Below are 16,414 nucleotides of genomic sequence, written 5' to 3' on the forward strand. Positions count from 1 at the left end.
AGATCGAGTTTGTTCTTCATACCTATAGTCCACGAAAAAGCCAAAAAAATAGGGTTAGTTCATCCTATCCGAACCAATCTGAGCCTTTGCATAATCTTTTCTGTGTTTGCTTTGTTGAATTTGCGGTTGCATCGTCGTGTCAAGTTGCTAGTCTTAGCGTCTAGTCCTTTAGAGTTTCGAGTTCTGTTCACAGGTTGTCACGTCGCCGCTGCCATATATCACCACCGCATCATCATCATCGCTGCTGCCATATACCACCACCGCACCAACTTCATCGCCGCTGCCATATACCACCACCACATATTCACCGCCAATCCGAGTCCATATACGCCACCACATATCCGCCGCCATCACGCCAATTCGAGTAAACCAGATTCATCTCCGCCACCAGTCCGAGTTCCACCAGATTCATCTTCGCCACCAGTCCTAGTCCAAGTCCAGTATTTTGTTACTCTGTTTTGGATTTCCGGATCACGCCATAATACTCGGTCGGTGCAAAAGGTGCACTTCCCAAGGTTACCAAACAAACGTGCATCACGTAGAGCAATAAAAACAGCACGTAAATGTTCCAAATGTTCTTCCAAAGATTTGCTATAAATCAGTATATCATCAAAATAGACTACCACAAATCGTCCAATGAAAGCACGTAAAACTTCGTTCATTAGTATCATGAAAGTACTAGGTGCATTAGTTAACCCAAAAGGCATGACTAACCACTCATATAAACCAAACTTAGTTTTAAATGCAGTTTTCCATTCATCTCCCAATTTCATACGAATTTGATGGTATCCACTACGCAAATCAACTTTGGAGAATATTGTAGAGCCACTCAATTCATCAAGCATATCATCTAGCCTAGGAATAGGATGACGATAACGAATAGTAATATTATTAATGCCTCTACAATCAACACACATACGCGACGTACCATCCTTTTTAGGCACTAGTATAATAGGAACAGCACAAGGACTAAGAGCTTCGCGTATATAACCTTTGTCGAGCAGCTCCTGTACTTGACGCATAATCTCCTTCGTCTCCTCTGGATTGGTACGGTATGGTGCACGGTTGGGAAGCGATGCACCGGGAATTAAATCAATTTGATGCTCAATCCCTCGAATAGGTGGTAATCCCGGTGGCACGTCTTGTGGGAAGACGTCAGTGAACTCCTGCAAAATGTTAGTGACAGCAGGGGGCAAAGAGGAAGGCACGTCCTCGAATGAAAATAATGCCTCTTTGCACACAAAAGCATAGCAAACAGATTTGTTGAAATCTAGCTCATCAATATAAGATTTTGTGGCAAGTAAACATGCACTTTTCAATTTAATTTCAGAAACAACACTAGATGGTTTATTATTAGGTTTCATTTGTTGCTCAAATTCTTTTGCCACAATCTGATTTTCACTCTTATTTTTCTCCTGTTTTGCTTTATTAGCTCTATTAATGTCATCTTTCAAAATGGAATCAGGAGTCATATGAAGCAAAGTAATATTTTTATCCTTATGAACAAGAGTATACTGATTGTTTCTACCATGGTGTACAGAATTTTTATCAAATTGCCATGGTCTACCAAGTAATAAGGAACATGCTTGCATGGGTACCACATCACAATCAACATAATCAGCATATGTAGAGATACTAAAATGCACACGAACAGTACGTGTTACCTTAACCTTGCCGCTGTTGTTGAACCATTGGATGTAGTAAGGATGTGGATGTGGTCTTGTGGTGAGAGATAGTTTCTCCACCATCTCCATGCTAGCCAAGTTGTTACAGCTCCCTCCATCTATGATGACGCGAACAGAACGTTCCTTCACAACTCCCTTTGTATGGAACAAATTATGCCTCTGATTTTGCTCTGCTTGTGTGACCTGCACACTCAAAACACGTTGAGCAACTAAACATTCATACCTGTCAGCGTCTTCAGGAGCCATGTATTGTGTCTCATTTTCAGAATCATCTCCACCATGTTCTTCACGTGTAATAAGAGCCAAAGTCTCCTCATCATAGTCACTAGCGGACTCATACCCACCATCCTCAGTAGCAATCATCACACGCTGAGATTTGCATTCTCTCGCATAATGTCCTCTTCCCTTACAACGACGACTTGTGTGCCCTATTGACGCCACGGAAGAAGAAGAGCTCTGCGCAGGCCCGGCAGGTGTGCTCTTGGCAGAGAGTGGTGGTTGTGCCTGCTTTCTTGTATCACGGCTGGAGGTGGCACCTGATGGAGGTGATGGTGAAGTGGAAGTAGAGGATGCACGTGGTGTCCATGATGAAGGTCGACCTGCAAAAAAGTTAGTTCGCGCCAATGCCTGTTGATCCTGCACTTCACGTTCAGCTTTACAAGCAAGATGGAATAAACGAGTGATATTATTATAATCCTTATACTCTAGAATGGTCTGAATCTCTTTATTTAATCCACCCATAAAACGTGCAAGCATAGCTTCATTCTCCTCAACAATACCACATCTAATCATGCCAGTTTGTAATTCCTGATAATATTCTTCTACAGAATTTTTCTCTTGCCTTAAGCGCTGCAATTTTTGAAGTAATTTACGTTGATAATATGGTGGAACCCAACGAGTACGCATAGCAGTTTTCAAAGCAGCCCAAGTAGCTGGAACAGGATATAATCTACAATGTTCAGACCACCAAACACATGCAAAGCTAGTGAAAGCACAAACAGCAGCAGGAACACGTCTCTCCTCAGGATATTGTAAACATGTAAATCGTTGTTCAGTTTCTAACTCCCAAGTAAGATATATATCAGGAACATATCTACCCTCAAATGGTGGAATATTCAATTTCAGTTTAGGGAGATGGTCATGATCTCGTACCTGAGGTGGTGGTGCCGGCCTACCGTTGCGAATATATACCTGAGGTTGACCTGCTGGTGGTGGTGCCGGTGGCTGCACGTAGTTCTGATTTTGATCAACCTCATCCTCATAATCGCCCGCATAATCGTCATCCTCCTCAGCCGCCGCAGTAGCAGGAGCCAAAGAAGCATCAACAGTAGGTGCAGCGGCACCCGAATTTTGACCAGTCTCAATTGGAACGCGTTGTGCTCGTCCTACTTGATTTGGAAGGCGGCGTTGGAGATGTGGTTGTTGTTGTTGTAGAGGTGCGACAGGTGCAGCCGGTGGTGGTTGGGGAAGACGCGTGAGCAATTCATTAAACTTGTTATCCAGCTTTGTCTTGAACGACTTCTCCACGGCATCTATCTTCTCCATAGCCTCTTCAAATCTGTCTAGCACATCTCCCACCTGGCCACTCATCATTTGCTGAAATTTATCATGCAACTCCTTGTTCGTCATGTTCTCCCAATCAGTCTCATCGGCTTGTGATCCTGCCATGGTTAGCAGCAATAGAAACACAAAAGAAGATGATCCTACAGACTACTAAATGTGGCGGTGATGGTGGTGTGTCACAAATCCGTCAAGCAAATCTCAAATTCTTACCAGTTCTTACCCAGCAGCAGGTGGTGATCGGCAACCGTTGTAGTCAAAACTCTCAAGCTTGGATAGAGCGATTACCAGGGAGAGTCAAACGCACGATGAAGATGTATGTGGAGCTGGGAAGGCTTATAATATGGTAGCAAAAATGGTCAGCAATAATCAATTCAGAGATGCAAAGTTGAACAAACGCTCAACGACGGTACTGTGCTGGTCCTAGGCTAGACCGTGCTAGAGACGCGAGCCTAGAACACTAACAAAATCACGGCGCTGCACGTAAACAAGGGAAAAGCACACTCTGGAAAAAAAATTGCTCTTTTTTTCGCGCTCTTTTTTTTTTGCGCTCTTTTTTTTGCGAAAAATCACTATAATGGCGAGTGTCTAAAAACTCTTCCCAGGTCAAACTGACAGGATAGGCACAAGATTTTTTTGACTAATTTTTTTTCGGAAATCAGGGCAGCGACGACGAAAAAGTGCGACAAAAAATCACTATGATGGCGAGTGTCTCAAAACACTCCCCGGGACCTAAAAATAGGATAGGGAAAAAATATTTTTGGTCGCCGAAATTTTGGCCTAAAAACTGCCCGGGGGTCTCCAGTCTCTTTTTTTTTCTGAGACCTACTCAGGCAAGGAAACACGAAACAGAAAATAGATGGATCTCTAAAACAAACCGAATATGAAAAGAACTCGGATTGGTTGTGGATATATGGTGGTAGGATATGGCAGCGGTGGTGGTATATGGTAGCGGTGGTGGTATATGGATACGGATCGGTGGTGGTATATGGATACGGATTGGTGGTGGTATATGGATACGGATTCAAAGCGGTGGCGGATAAGCAATGGTGGTAGATGGTTAGGCGATGATGATGGTGCGGCGGCGGCGTGACAACTTATGACTAGAACTCGAAACTCTAAAAGACTAGACTCTAAGACCAGCAACTTGACACGACGATGCAACCGCAAATTCAACAAAGCAAAAACCCTAAAAAGATTATGCAAAGGCTCAGATTGGTTCGGATATGATGAACTAACCCTAATTTTTTTTGTGTGGCTTTTTCGTGGACTGTAGGTATGAAGAACAGACTCGATCTAAACTACGAAAAACTGTAAAATCTCACCGAGCAACCTGGAAATCTGATACCACTTGATAGAGGCAAAGGTGTCCCGTCTTTTGATGAGATGATGGATATCGCTTTGGTGGAAGTCGACTTTGACGATCCGACTACGAACGTGCGATGACGTCGCGCCTTAGCAATCGCTAAACCAACTCCGAGAGGTTATTGAAAACGCCGGAGCACGATCAACCTGACCACGAGGGTCTGTTTCCTACGAGCAAACGAAGAACAAGCAAGAAACTGAGATTGCAATCTGGATATTGCGAATATAAGACGAAAGCTTTATTGATCAAGGTGGGGTCTGTGACGCCTTTGTCTGGTCGTTGAACACAAACGAAGTACGCGAGGTTGCAGCTATGGCGAACTTTTAATCTAAACAAAACCCAAAGTCTAAACGACGCCCTAAGGGTTGTATATATGGAGGAAGAGGAGGGAATTTCGTGGCCCTTGGGGAAGGGGTCCGAAACCAACCCTATCTCTTGTTTCCCCACACATACGGACTCTAAAAATAGCCTATACTCAAGTATTTCGAAATTACATGGGCCTGGCCCAATAATAAGGTGACGCAGCACCTAGAATAGCCTCTGGACAAAAGTTATGAAGTAGCATCTTGCATATTTTGTCCAAGGCTTCATGCACGCATTATGGTGGCTTCAATGTCCTGAAATCATCACTTGTAACTCCGTTCTTGTCCCCCATGCGCATGCCATCATCTCCATGCTTGTTCTTGCTCCAATGTTCATCCTTCTCAAAGCTAGGCCCTTCATTTGTAAGCAAAACGAATGTATCTAATTTAGGCAGCATCATATTCTCATGAACATTAGAATCATTACCAAGAAACGAAAGTACCTGGTAATTTAATTGGCGTGCGCGAGCTCTAGTAATTGGTCCAGTATGTATAGCAGCAGGGGCTGTGGGTGTCAATGGTATTGATGTCCTCATCACTTGTGTGCCCTGTTGATGCCATGGAAGAAGAAGAGCTCTGTGCAGGCCCGGCAGGTGCGCTCTTGGCAGATAGTGGTGGTTGTGCCTGCTTTCTTGTATCACGGCTGGAGGTGGAACCTGATGGAGGTGCTGGTGCAGTGGAAGTAGAAGATGCACGCGGTGTCCATGATGAAGGTCGACCTGTAGAAAAGTTAGTGCGCGCCAATGCTTGTCGATCCTACACTTCACGTTCAGCTTTACAAGCAAGATGGAATAAACGAGTGATATTAGTATACTCCTTATACTCTAGAATGGTCTGAATCTCTCTATTTAAACCACCCATAAAACGTGCAAGCATAGCTTCATTCTCCTCAACAATACCACATCTAATCATGCCAGTTTGTAATTCCTGATAATATTCTTCTACAAAAAATTTCCCTTGTCGTAAACGCTGCAGTTTTTGAAGCAATTCACGTTGATAATATGGTGGAACCCAACGAGTACGCATAGCAGTTTTCAAACAGCCCAAGTAGCTGGAATAGGATATAATGTACAATGTTCAGACCACCATACACATGCAAAACTAGTGAAAGCACAAACAGCAGCAGCAACCCGTCTCTCCTCGGGATATTGTAAACATGTAAAACGTTGTTCAGTTTCTAACTCCCAAGTAAGATATACATCAGGAATGTATCTACCCTCAAACGGTGGAATATTCAATTTCAGTTTAGGAACATGGTCATGATCTCGTACCTGAGGTGGTGGTGCAGGCCTACCGTTGCAAATATATACCTGAGGTCGACCTGCTGGAGGTGGTGCTGGTGGCTACACGTAGTTCTGATTTTGATCAACCTCAGCCTCATAATCGCCCGCATAATCGTCATCCTCCTCAGCCGCCGCAGTAGCAGGAGCCAAAGAAGCATCAACAGTAGGTGCAGCGGCACCCGAATTTTGACCAGTCTCAATTGGAACGCGCTGTGCTCGTCCCACTTGATTTGGAAGGCGGCATTGGAGATGTGGTTGTTGTTGTTGTAGCGGTGCGACAGGTGCAGCCGGTGGTGGTTGGGGAAGACGCTTGAGCAATTCATTAAACTTGTTATCCAGCTTTGTCTCGAACGACTTCTCCACGGCATCTATCTTCTACATAGCCTCTTCAAATCTGTTTAGCACATCTCCCACCTGGCCACTCATCATTTGCTGAAATTTATCATGCAACTCCTTGTTCGTCATGTTCTCCCAATCAGTCTCATCAGCTTGTGATCCTGCCATGGTTAGCAGCAATAGAAACACAAAAGAATATGATCCTACAGACTACGAGGAAGTGGTGGTGATGGTGGTGTGTCACAAATCCTTCAAGCGAATCTCAAATTCTTACCAGTTCTTACCCAGCAGCAGGTGGTGATCGGCAACCGTTGTAGTCAAAACTCTCAAAGCTTGGATAGAGCGATTACCAGGGAGAGTCAAATGCACGACATAGATGTATGTGGAGCTGCGAAGGCTTATAATATGGTAGCAAAAAGGGTCAGCAATAATCAATTCAGATATGCAAAGTTGAATAAACGCTCAACGACGGTACTGTGCTGGTCCTAGGCTAGACCGTGCTAGAGACGCGAGCCTAGAACACTAACAAAATCACGGCGCTGCACGTAAACAAGGGAGGAGCACACTCTGAATTTTTTTTCACTTTTTTTTTGCACTTTTTTTCCTTTTTTTTTGCTCCGCAACAATTTTTTTTTTGAAAAAGTCTACAAATGGTCTAAAAACTGCCTAGCCAGAATTTTTTTTTGAAACTGGAACTATTTTTCTACTACGGGTAACACAAAAGTCTGGGAGTCCTTCTCTGTCACGACTCGGAGTATGGCGTGATCTGGAAATCCAAAACAGAGTAACAAAATACTGGACTTGGACTAGGACTGGTGGCGGAGATGAATCTGGTGGAACTCGGACTGGTGGCGGAGATGAATCTGGTGGAACTCGGACTGGTGGCGGATATATGTTGAAGGTGTACTCGGATTGGCGTGATGGCGGCGGATATGTGGTGGCGTATATGGACTCGGATTGGCGGTGAATATGTGGTGGTGGTATATGGCAGCGGCGATGAAGTTGGTGCGGTGGTGGTATATGGCAGCAGCGATCATGATGATGCGGTGGTGATATATGGCAGCGGCGACGTGACAACCTGTGAACAGAACTCGAAACTCTAAAGGACTAGACGCTAAGACCAGCAACTTGACATGACGATGCAACCGCAAATTCAACAAAGCAAACACAGAAAAGATTATGCAAAGGCTCAGATTGGTTCGTATAGGATGAACTAACCCTGAATTTTTTTTGGCTTTTTCATGGACTATAGGTATGAAGAACAAACTCGATCTAAACTACGAAAAACTATAAAATCTCACCGAGCAACCTGGAAATCTGATACCACTTGATAGAGGCAAAGGTGTCCCGTCTTTCGATGAGATGATGGATATCGCTTTGGTGGAAGTCGACTTTGACGATCCGACTACGAACGTGCGATGACGTCGCGCCTTAGCAATCACTAAACCAACTCCGAGAGGTTATTGACCACGCCGGAGCACGATCAACCTGACCATGAGGGTCTGTTTCCTGCGAGCAAACGAAGAACAAGCAAGAAACTGAGGTTGCAATCTGGATATTGCGAATATAAGACGAAAGCTTTATTGATCAAGGTGGGGTTCTGTGACACCTTTGTCTGGTCGTTGAACACAAACGAAGTACGCGAAGTTGCAGCTATGGCGAACTTTTAATCTAAACAAAACCCAAAGTCTAAACGACGCCCTAAGGACTGTATATATGGAGGAAGAGGGGGGAATTTCGTGGCCCTTGGGGAAGGGGTCCGAAACCAACCCTATCTCTTGTTTCCCCACACATACGGACTCTAAAAACAGCCTATACTCAAGTATTTCGAAATTACATGGGCCTGGCCCAATAATAAGGTGACGTAGTGATGAGGACATGACTACCTTGGATATGACCAAAAATATTGCATACATGCATATTTGTCAAGTGATTTCTAGTGCAAACTATTCAATAATCTATTTATGTTATCCAGAACAAAAATACTTCACATACTTTTGTGTTTTGTCTAATTGCAGGTGTATGGCACATTTGCACAATCCACATGTGAAGATAAGGGAAAAGGAGATGTTTAGGTTCTGTTCAAAAAGTCCTCTCACGTCACTTTTGGGCCAAGAGAAAATAGAGTCCAAGTCTCTCACGTTCTGGATTCAGATTCGGACTGCACAGACATACCTGACTCAAAACGCCAACAACTTTTTCATACGGACTCCGAATTGGATGATTCTTTTTTTGTTGGAAAGTAGATTTCGTCCTCTTTCCAAACCAATTGGATTCACCTTTAAATTCGTCTGGAGCATTGAGATATGGACGAAACAATCTGACGCTGCAGCAGAATCCGAGTCAAACAACAAGTCCAAAGGTGTTGCATCACCTCCACTTGGGCCCATGAGCCTTGTACGACCTAGGGTTGGTTTTAGGCTGCCTTGGGACGTCCTCCCACCTCCTTGGCCTCCACCCCTTGCTCCTATATAAGTAGATCCATTTAGTAGCTTTTTGCTTGGGTTTTGTTTAGATTAAAAGTTCGCCATAGCGGCAACTTCGCGTACTTCGTTTGTGTTCAGTGACCAGACAAAGGCGTCACAGAATCCCACCTTGATCAATAAAGCTCTCATGTTATATTCGCAATATCCAGATTGCAATCTCAGTTTCTTGCTTGTTCTTCGTTTGCTCGCAGGAACCAGACCCTCGTGGTCAGGTTGATCGTGCTCCGGCGTGGTCAATAACCTCTCGGAGTTGGTTTAGCGATTGCTAAGGCGCGACGTCCTCACACGTTCGTAGTCGGATAGTCAAACTCGACTTCCATCAAAGCGATATCCATCATCTCATCGAAAGACAGGACACCTTTACCTCTATCAAGTGGTATCAGTTTTCAGGTTGCTCGGTGAGAATTTTTAGTTTTTACTAGATTAGATTTATTTTCTTACCTATTGTCCAAGAAAAAGCCACACAAAAAAGTTAGATCTATTCATCCTTTGTCCAAGCCAGTCTGAGCCTTTGCAATTTTATTTTCATTGCTTGCATAGTTGAATTATCGGTTGCATCGTCGTGTCGAGTTGCTGGTCTTAGTGTCTAGTTCGTTTAGAGTTTCGAGTTCTGTTCACATTAGTCACACCGCCGCTCCATCATTATCCTTTCCGCTGTCCACCACCCATCATTTCCACCACGTGCTACCCACCATTAATTTTCATAATCATAGTTGAGATCGTTCACATCTTCGCTTGATCCAATCTGCATCTTATCTAGTTTGTTTTGGAAATAGGGAGAGTAGGAAACAAAAGAGAATAAAAAAAGAGAGAAAAAAAGAAAAAAAAAGTCAAAGAAAAAAAGAGAGAAAGAAAAAGAAAAAGTGTGAGGAAAAAAATAGAGAAGAAAAAAACAAAATTCGGATCTATCTAGACTCAATCTCGTAGTTGAATTCGGATTGGAATCTGTTTTGCGCAATGTTTAGTAAAACAGACATAACTTCCTCATACGAAGTCCGTTTTGGCTCCGTGAGTACTCAAATAAAAGCTAATGACGAGCTGATGAGGACATCAATACCATTGTTACACCCACAGCCCCTGCTGCTATACATACTGGACCAATTACTAGAGCTCGCGCACGCCAATTAAATTACCAGGTACTTTCGTTTCTTGGTAATGATTCTAATGTTCATGAGAATATGATGCTGCCTAAATTGGATACATTTGTTTTGCTTACAAATGAAGGGCCTAGCTTTGAGAAGGATGAACATTGGAGCAAGAACAAGCATGGAGATGATGGCATGCGCATGGGGAACAAGAACGGAGTTACAAGTGATGATTTCAGGACGTTGAAGCCACCATAATGCGTGCATGAAGCCTTGGACGAAATATACAAGATGCTACTTCATAACTTTCGTCCAGAGGCTATTCTAGGTGCTGCGTCACCTTATTATTGGGCCAGGCCCATGTAATTTCGAAATACATAAGTATAGGCTGTTTTTAGAGTCCGTATGTGTGGGGAAACAAGAGATAGGGTTGGTTTCGGACCTCTTCCTCAAGGGCCACGAAATTCCCCCCTCTTCCTCCATATATAGAGCCCTTAGGGCGTCATTTAGACTTTGGGTTTTGTTTAGATTAAAAGTTCGCCATAGCTGCAACTTCGCGTACTTCGTTTGTGTTCAACAACCAGACAAAGGCGTCACAGAATCCCATCTTGATCAATAAAGCTTTCATCTTATATTCGCAATATCCAGATTGCAATCTCAGTTTCTTGCTTGTTCTTCGTTTGCTCGCAGGAAACAGACCCTCGTGGTCAGGTTGATCGTGCTCCGGCGTGGTCAATAACCTCTCGGAGTTGGTTTAGCGATTGCTAAGGCGCGACGTCATCGCACGTTCGTAGTCGGATCGTCAAAGTCGACTTCCACCAAAGCGATATCCATCATCTCATCGAAAGACGGGACACCTTTGCCTCTATCACGAGCCGCATCTAAATAGTTGCAGAGGCTAGTTCAATTTTTGGCACCTCAAAATTGGCTTCTAAATAGGTCTTTTTGCCCTCCGAAGTTCGCGAACACAGCTTATTCCAGTTTTTCAAGCCAGTTTTAGAATTTTTTGACTCCTCATATCAACTCGGAATTGAGTGATTCCTTTTCCGTTTGAAAGCCTGAGTCAGTGCCATTTTGAGAAAAATTATTAGAAAATTAGCACAAACTTTTCCCGAGAAAAGTTGGGGAGAAAGTTGTTGATATATCCTGCTTGGCTGTGGTTTCACATCATTATCTTTACTGCTATTGTGATCTTCACTTATATCTTGCTGTCCAGAGCTACTTCATATCCTTTATTGATGCTAGTTGTGCTACGTCGTGACCTTATTAGTGTTCTATGCTCGCGTCTCTAGTTCCGGTCTAGCCTAGGACCAGCACAGTACCGTCATTGAGCGTTTATTCAACATTGCATCTTTGAATTGATTATTGCTAATATTTTGCTACCATATATAGCCAACCCAGCTCCTCATATTTCTACACCGTGTATACGTACGTTCTCCTGGCAATCGCTTTACACAATCTTCGGTGTTATTTGACACCGCTGGTTGCCTGTCACCACCTGCCGCATGGTAAGAACTTGTAAGATATTGTTATTTGCTTTACTGTGAACACTTTACAACTACATCCTAGTAGTTCATCGTAACATTATTCTCTAATTTTGTTTCTTGTTTCTACTAATCATGACAGGTTCCGGAGATAGAAGTTCTTGGATGACGGACACATCATCACCATCACGAGAGTTGGGACAACACACACAAGCACATGGTCAGGTTATCTCTTTACCGTCATTTGAGGGTAGATTTAATCCTGCTATTTATCTAGCTTGGGAGCTTGAAGTAGAACAAGTTTTTAGTCACCATGACTTTTCTGAACTTGAGCGAGTACGAGCTGCCACTAGAGCATTTACTGGTTTTGCTTCTGTTTGGTGGAGTGTGCATTGTAAGAAAAACATTGATAACCAACCCACAACTTGGAAAGATTTGAAAGATGTAACGAGACAACAATTTTTCCCTCCTTACTATCGTCGTGAATTGCGTCGCAAATTTGAACAATTTAAACAAGGCAACAACACTGTTCATGCTTACTACCAAGAGTTCAAATCTTATATGCATCATTGTGACATAGAAGAATCTAAGGATGATACAATGAATAGATTTTTTGGTGGTTTGAACCATGATATTCAGGCACGATTTCAGTATATTCCTCGTTGCATTACTGGTATGTATGTTCGTGCTTGTACCTTTGAGAGATAGTTACAGGAGGATGCATTGGGCGACTACAACAACTACTATTCTAGTTCTTGCTCACCACCACCGCTTGGTTCCTCCACCGTTGCACCTACTAGAGCAGCCACACCTCAGATTGTGAGCGCGACATCATCTCAAGAGTATGGTACATTGCCATCATCCGTACCTACATCAGCTACATCTTTGCGACAAGGTAACTGTAAAGGTATTGATGATACAACTTCACATGAGAATGATGCATGCCTAGTTAACTTGAATACATCATGTGTTGAGTTACCTGTTGATTTGAGCGCATCACCTATTTTAGAGAATCATGTTACTGTCATGAATGCGTCATGTGATCAAACAACTAAAATACCAACAATTTTGAGTGCACCCAATGAATTAACTGTTGATGCAAAAGAACCAATGTTTAATCATTTTGATATGACCTCTAATCTTGGTGATGATTCTGTGTCAAATGACTTATTGCATGTTTGCTTATTTAAGCATGTTGTAGCATGTAAATTTGATGCCAGTAAGGTTTATTCACCAATGTTGGGATGGTTTAATGATGAATATTGTCAATCTTTTCATATGAATAAGAGCTTCACTTATATGTGCAAACTGAGTTGCAATACTTTCATGCCTTCTACTTCTTGTGATATTATTTTGCCTTTATATTTTATTAACTATGAAAGTTACTCATGTATACATGTGTCATATGTGCAAAATCCAAGGGAAGTAAAAATGGATGACATATACATATACAACATGTACACCTTGTCTCTTTTGTTAGCCACATTTCAGATTAAGCAACGCCGGGGACGGCTTTATTTTCAAGAAGGGAAGGATGATGAGGACATGACTACCTTGGATACGACCAAGAATATTGCATACATGCATATTTGTCAGGTGATTTCTAGTGCAAACTATTCAATAATCTATTTATGTTATCCAGAACAAAAATACTTCACATACTTTTGTGTTTTGTCTAATTGCAGGTGTATGGGACATTTGTACAATCCACATGTGAAGATAAGGGAAAAGGAGAAGTTTAGGTTCTGTTCAAAAAGTCCTCTCACGTCACTTTTGGGCCAAGAGAAGATAGAGTCCAAGTCTCTCACGTTCTGGATTCAGATACGGACTGCACAGACATACCTGACTCAAAAGGCCAACAACTTTTTCATACGGACTCCAAATTGGATGATTCTTTTTTTGTTGGAAAGTAGATTTCGTCCTCTTTCCAACCCAATTGGATTCACCTTTAAATTCGTCCGGAGCGTTGAGATATGGACGAAACAATCTGACGCTGCAGCAGAATCCGAGTCAAACAACAAGTCCAAAGGTGTTGCATCACCTCCACTTGGGCCCATGAGCCTTGTACGACCTAGGGTTGGTTTTAGGCTGCCTTGGGACATCCTCCCACCTCCTTGGCCTCCACCCCTTGCTCCTATATAAGTAGATCCATTTAGTAGCTTTTTGCTTGGGTTTTGTTTAGATTAAAAGTTCGCCATAGCTGCAACTTCGCGTACTTCGTTTGTGTTCAACGACCAGACAAAGGCGTCACAGAACCCCACCTTGATCAATAAAGCTTACATGTTATATTCGCAATATCCAGATTGCAATCTCAGTTTCTTGCTTGTTCTTCGTTTGCTCGCAGGAAACAGGGGAAACAAGAGATAGGCTGGTTTCGGACCCCTTCCCCAAGGGCCACGAAATTCCCCCTATTCCTCCATATATACAGCCCTTAGGGCGTCGTTTAGACTTTCGGTTTTGTTTAGATTAAAAGTTCGCCATAGCTGCAACTTCGCGTACTTCGTTTGTGTTCAACGACCAGACAAAGGCGTCAGAGAACCCCACTTTGATCAATAAAGCTTTCATCTTATAATTGCATTATCCAGATTGCAATCTCAGTTTCTTGCTTGTTCTTTGTTTGCTCGCAGGAAACAGACCCTCGTGGTCAGGTTGATCGTGCTCCGGCGTGGTCAATAACCTCTCGGAGTTGGTTTAGCGATTGCTAAGGCACGACGTCCTCGCACGTTCGTAGTCGGATCGTCAAAGTCGACTTCCATCAAAGCGATATCCATCATCTCATCGAAAGACGGGACACCTTTGCCTCTATCAAGTGGTATCAGATTTCCAGGTTGCTCGGTGAGATTTTATAGTTTTTCATAGTTTAGATCGAGTATGTTCTTCATACCTACAGTCCACGAAAAAGCCACAAAAAAATTAGGGTTAGTTCAGTATATCCGAACCAATCTGAGCCTTTGCATAATCTTTTTAGGGTTTTTGCTTTGTTGAATTTGCGGTTGCATCGTCGTGTCAAGTTGCTGGTCTTAGAGTCTAGTCTTTTAGAGTTTCGAGTTCTGGTCATAAGTTGTCACGCCGCCGCCGCACCATCATCATCGCCTTGCCTTCTACCACTATTGCTTATCCGCCACCGCTCTGAATCCGTATCCATATACCACCACCAATCCGTATCCATATACCACCACCGATCCGTATCCATATACCACCACCGCTACCATATACCACCACCGCTGCCATATCCTACCACCATATATCCACCACCAATACGAGTTCTTTTCATATTCGGTTTGTTTTAGAGATCCATCTATTTTCCGTTTCGTGTTTCCTTGCCTGAGTAGGCCTCGAAAAAAAGATTCTGGAGACCCCCGGGCAGTTTTTAGGCCAAAATTTCGGCAACCGAAAATATTTTTTCCCTATCCTATTTTTAGGTCCCGGGGAGTGTTTTGAGACACTCGCCATCATAGTGATTTTTTGCCGCACTTTTTCGTCGTCGCTACCCTGATTTCCGAAAAAAATAGTCAAAAAAATTTTGTGCCCATCCTGTCGGTTTGACCTGGGAAGAGTTTTGAGACACTCGCCATTATAGTGATTTTTCGCAAAAAAAAGGAGCGCAAAAAAAGAGCAAAAAATAAATAAATTTCCAGAGTGTACTTTTCCCTTGTTTACGTGCAGTGCCGTGATTTTGTTAGTGTTCTAGGCTCGCGTCTCTAGCACGGTCTAGCCTAGGACCAGCACAGTACCGTCGTTGAGCGTTTCTTCAACTTTGCATCTCTTAATTGATTATTGCAGACCATGTTTGCTACCATATTATAAGCCTTCCCGGCTCCACATATATCTACATCGTGCGTTTGACTCTCCCTGGTAATCGCTCTATCCAAGCTTTGAGAGTTTTGACTACAACGGTTGCCGATCACCACCTGCTGCTGGGTAAGAACTTTTCAATTTAATTTCAGAAACAACACTAGATGGTTTATTATTAGGTTTCATTTGTTGCTCAAATTCTTTTGCCACAATCTGATTTTCACTCTTATTTTTCTCCTGTTTTGCTTTATTAGCTCTATTAATGTCATCTTTCAAAATGGAATCAGGAGTCATAGGAAGCAAAGTAATATTTTTATCCTTATGAACAAGAGTATACTGATTGTTTCTACCATGGTGTACAGAATTTTTATCAAATTGCCATGGTCTACCAAGTAATAAGGAACATGCTTGCATGGGTACCACATCACAATCAACATAATCAGCATATGTAGAGATACTAAAATGCACACGAACAGTACGTGTTACCTTAACCTTGCCGCTGTTGTTGAACCATTGGACGTAGTAAGGATGTGGATGTGGTCTTGTGGTGAGAGATAGCTTCTCCACCATCTCCATGCTAGCCAAGTTGTTACAGCTCCCTCCATCTATGATGATGCGAACAGAACGTTCCTTCACAACTCCCTTTGTATGGAACAAATTATGCCTCTGATTTTGCTCTGCTTGTGTGACCTGCACACTCAAAACACGTTGAGCAACTAAACATTCATACCTCTCAGCGTCTTCAGGAGCCATGTATTGCGTCTCATTTTCCGAATCATCTCCACCATGTTCTTCACGTGTAATAAGAGCCAAAGTCTCCTCATCATAGTCACTAGCGGACTCATACCCACCATCCTCAGTAGCAATCATTACACGCTGAGATTTGCATTCTCTCGCATAATGTCCTCTTCCCTTACAACGACGACAAATAATATCACTTGTGTGCCCTGTCGATGCCATGGAAGAAGAAGA

This window comes from Aegilops tauschii, chromosome 5 (assembly GCF_002575655.3).
Source record: "Aegilops tauschii subsp. strangulata cultivar AL8/78 chromosome 5, Aet v6.0, whole genome shotgun sequence".
Lineage (NCBI taxonomy): Eukaryota > Viridiplantae > Streptophyta > Magnoliopsida > Poales > Poaceae > Aegilops > Aegilops tauschii.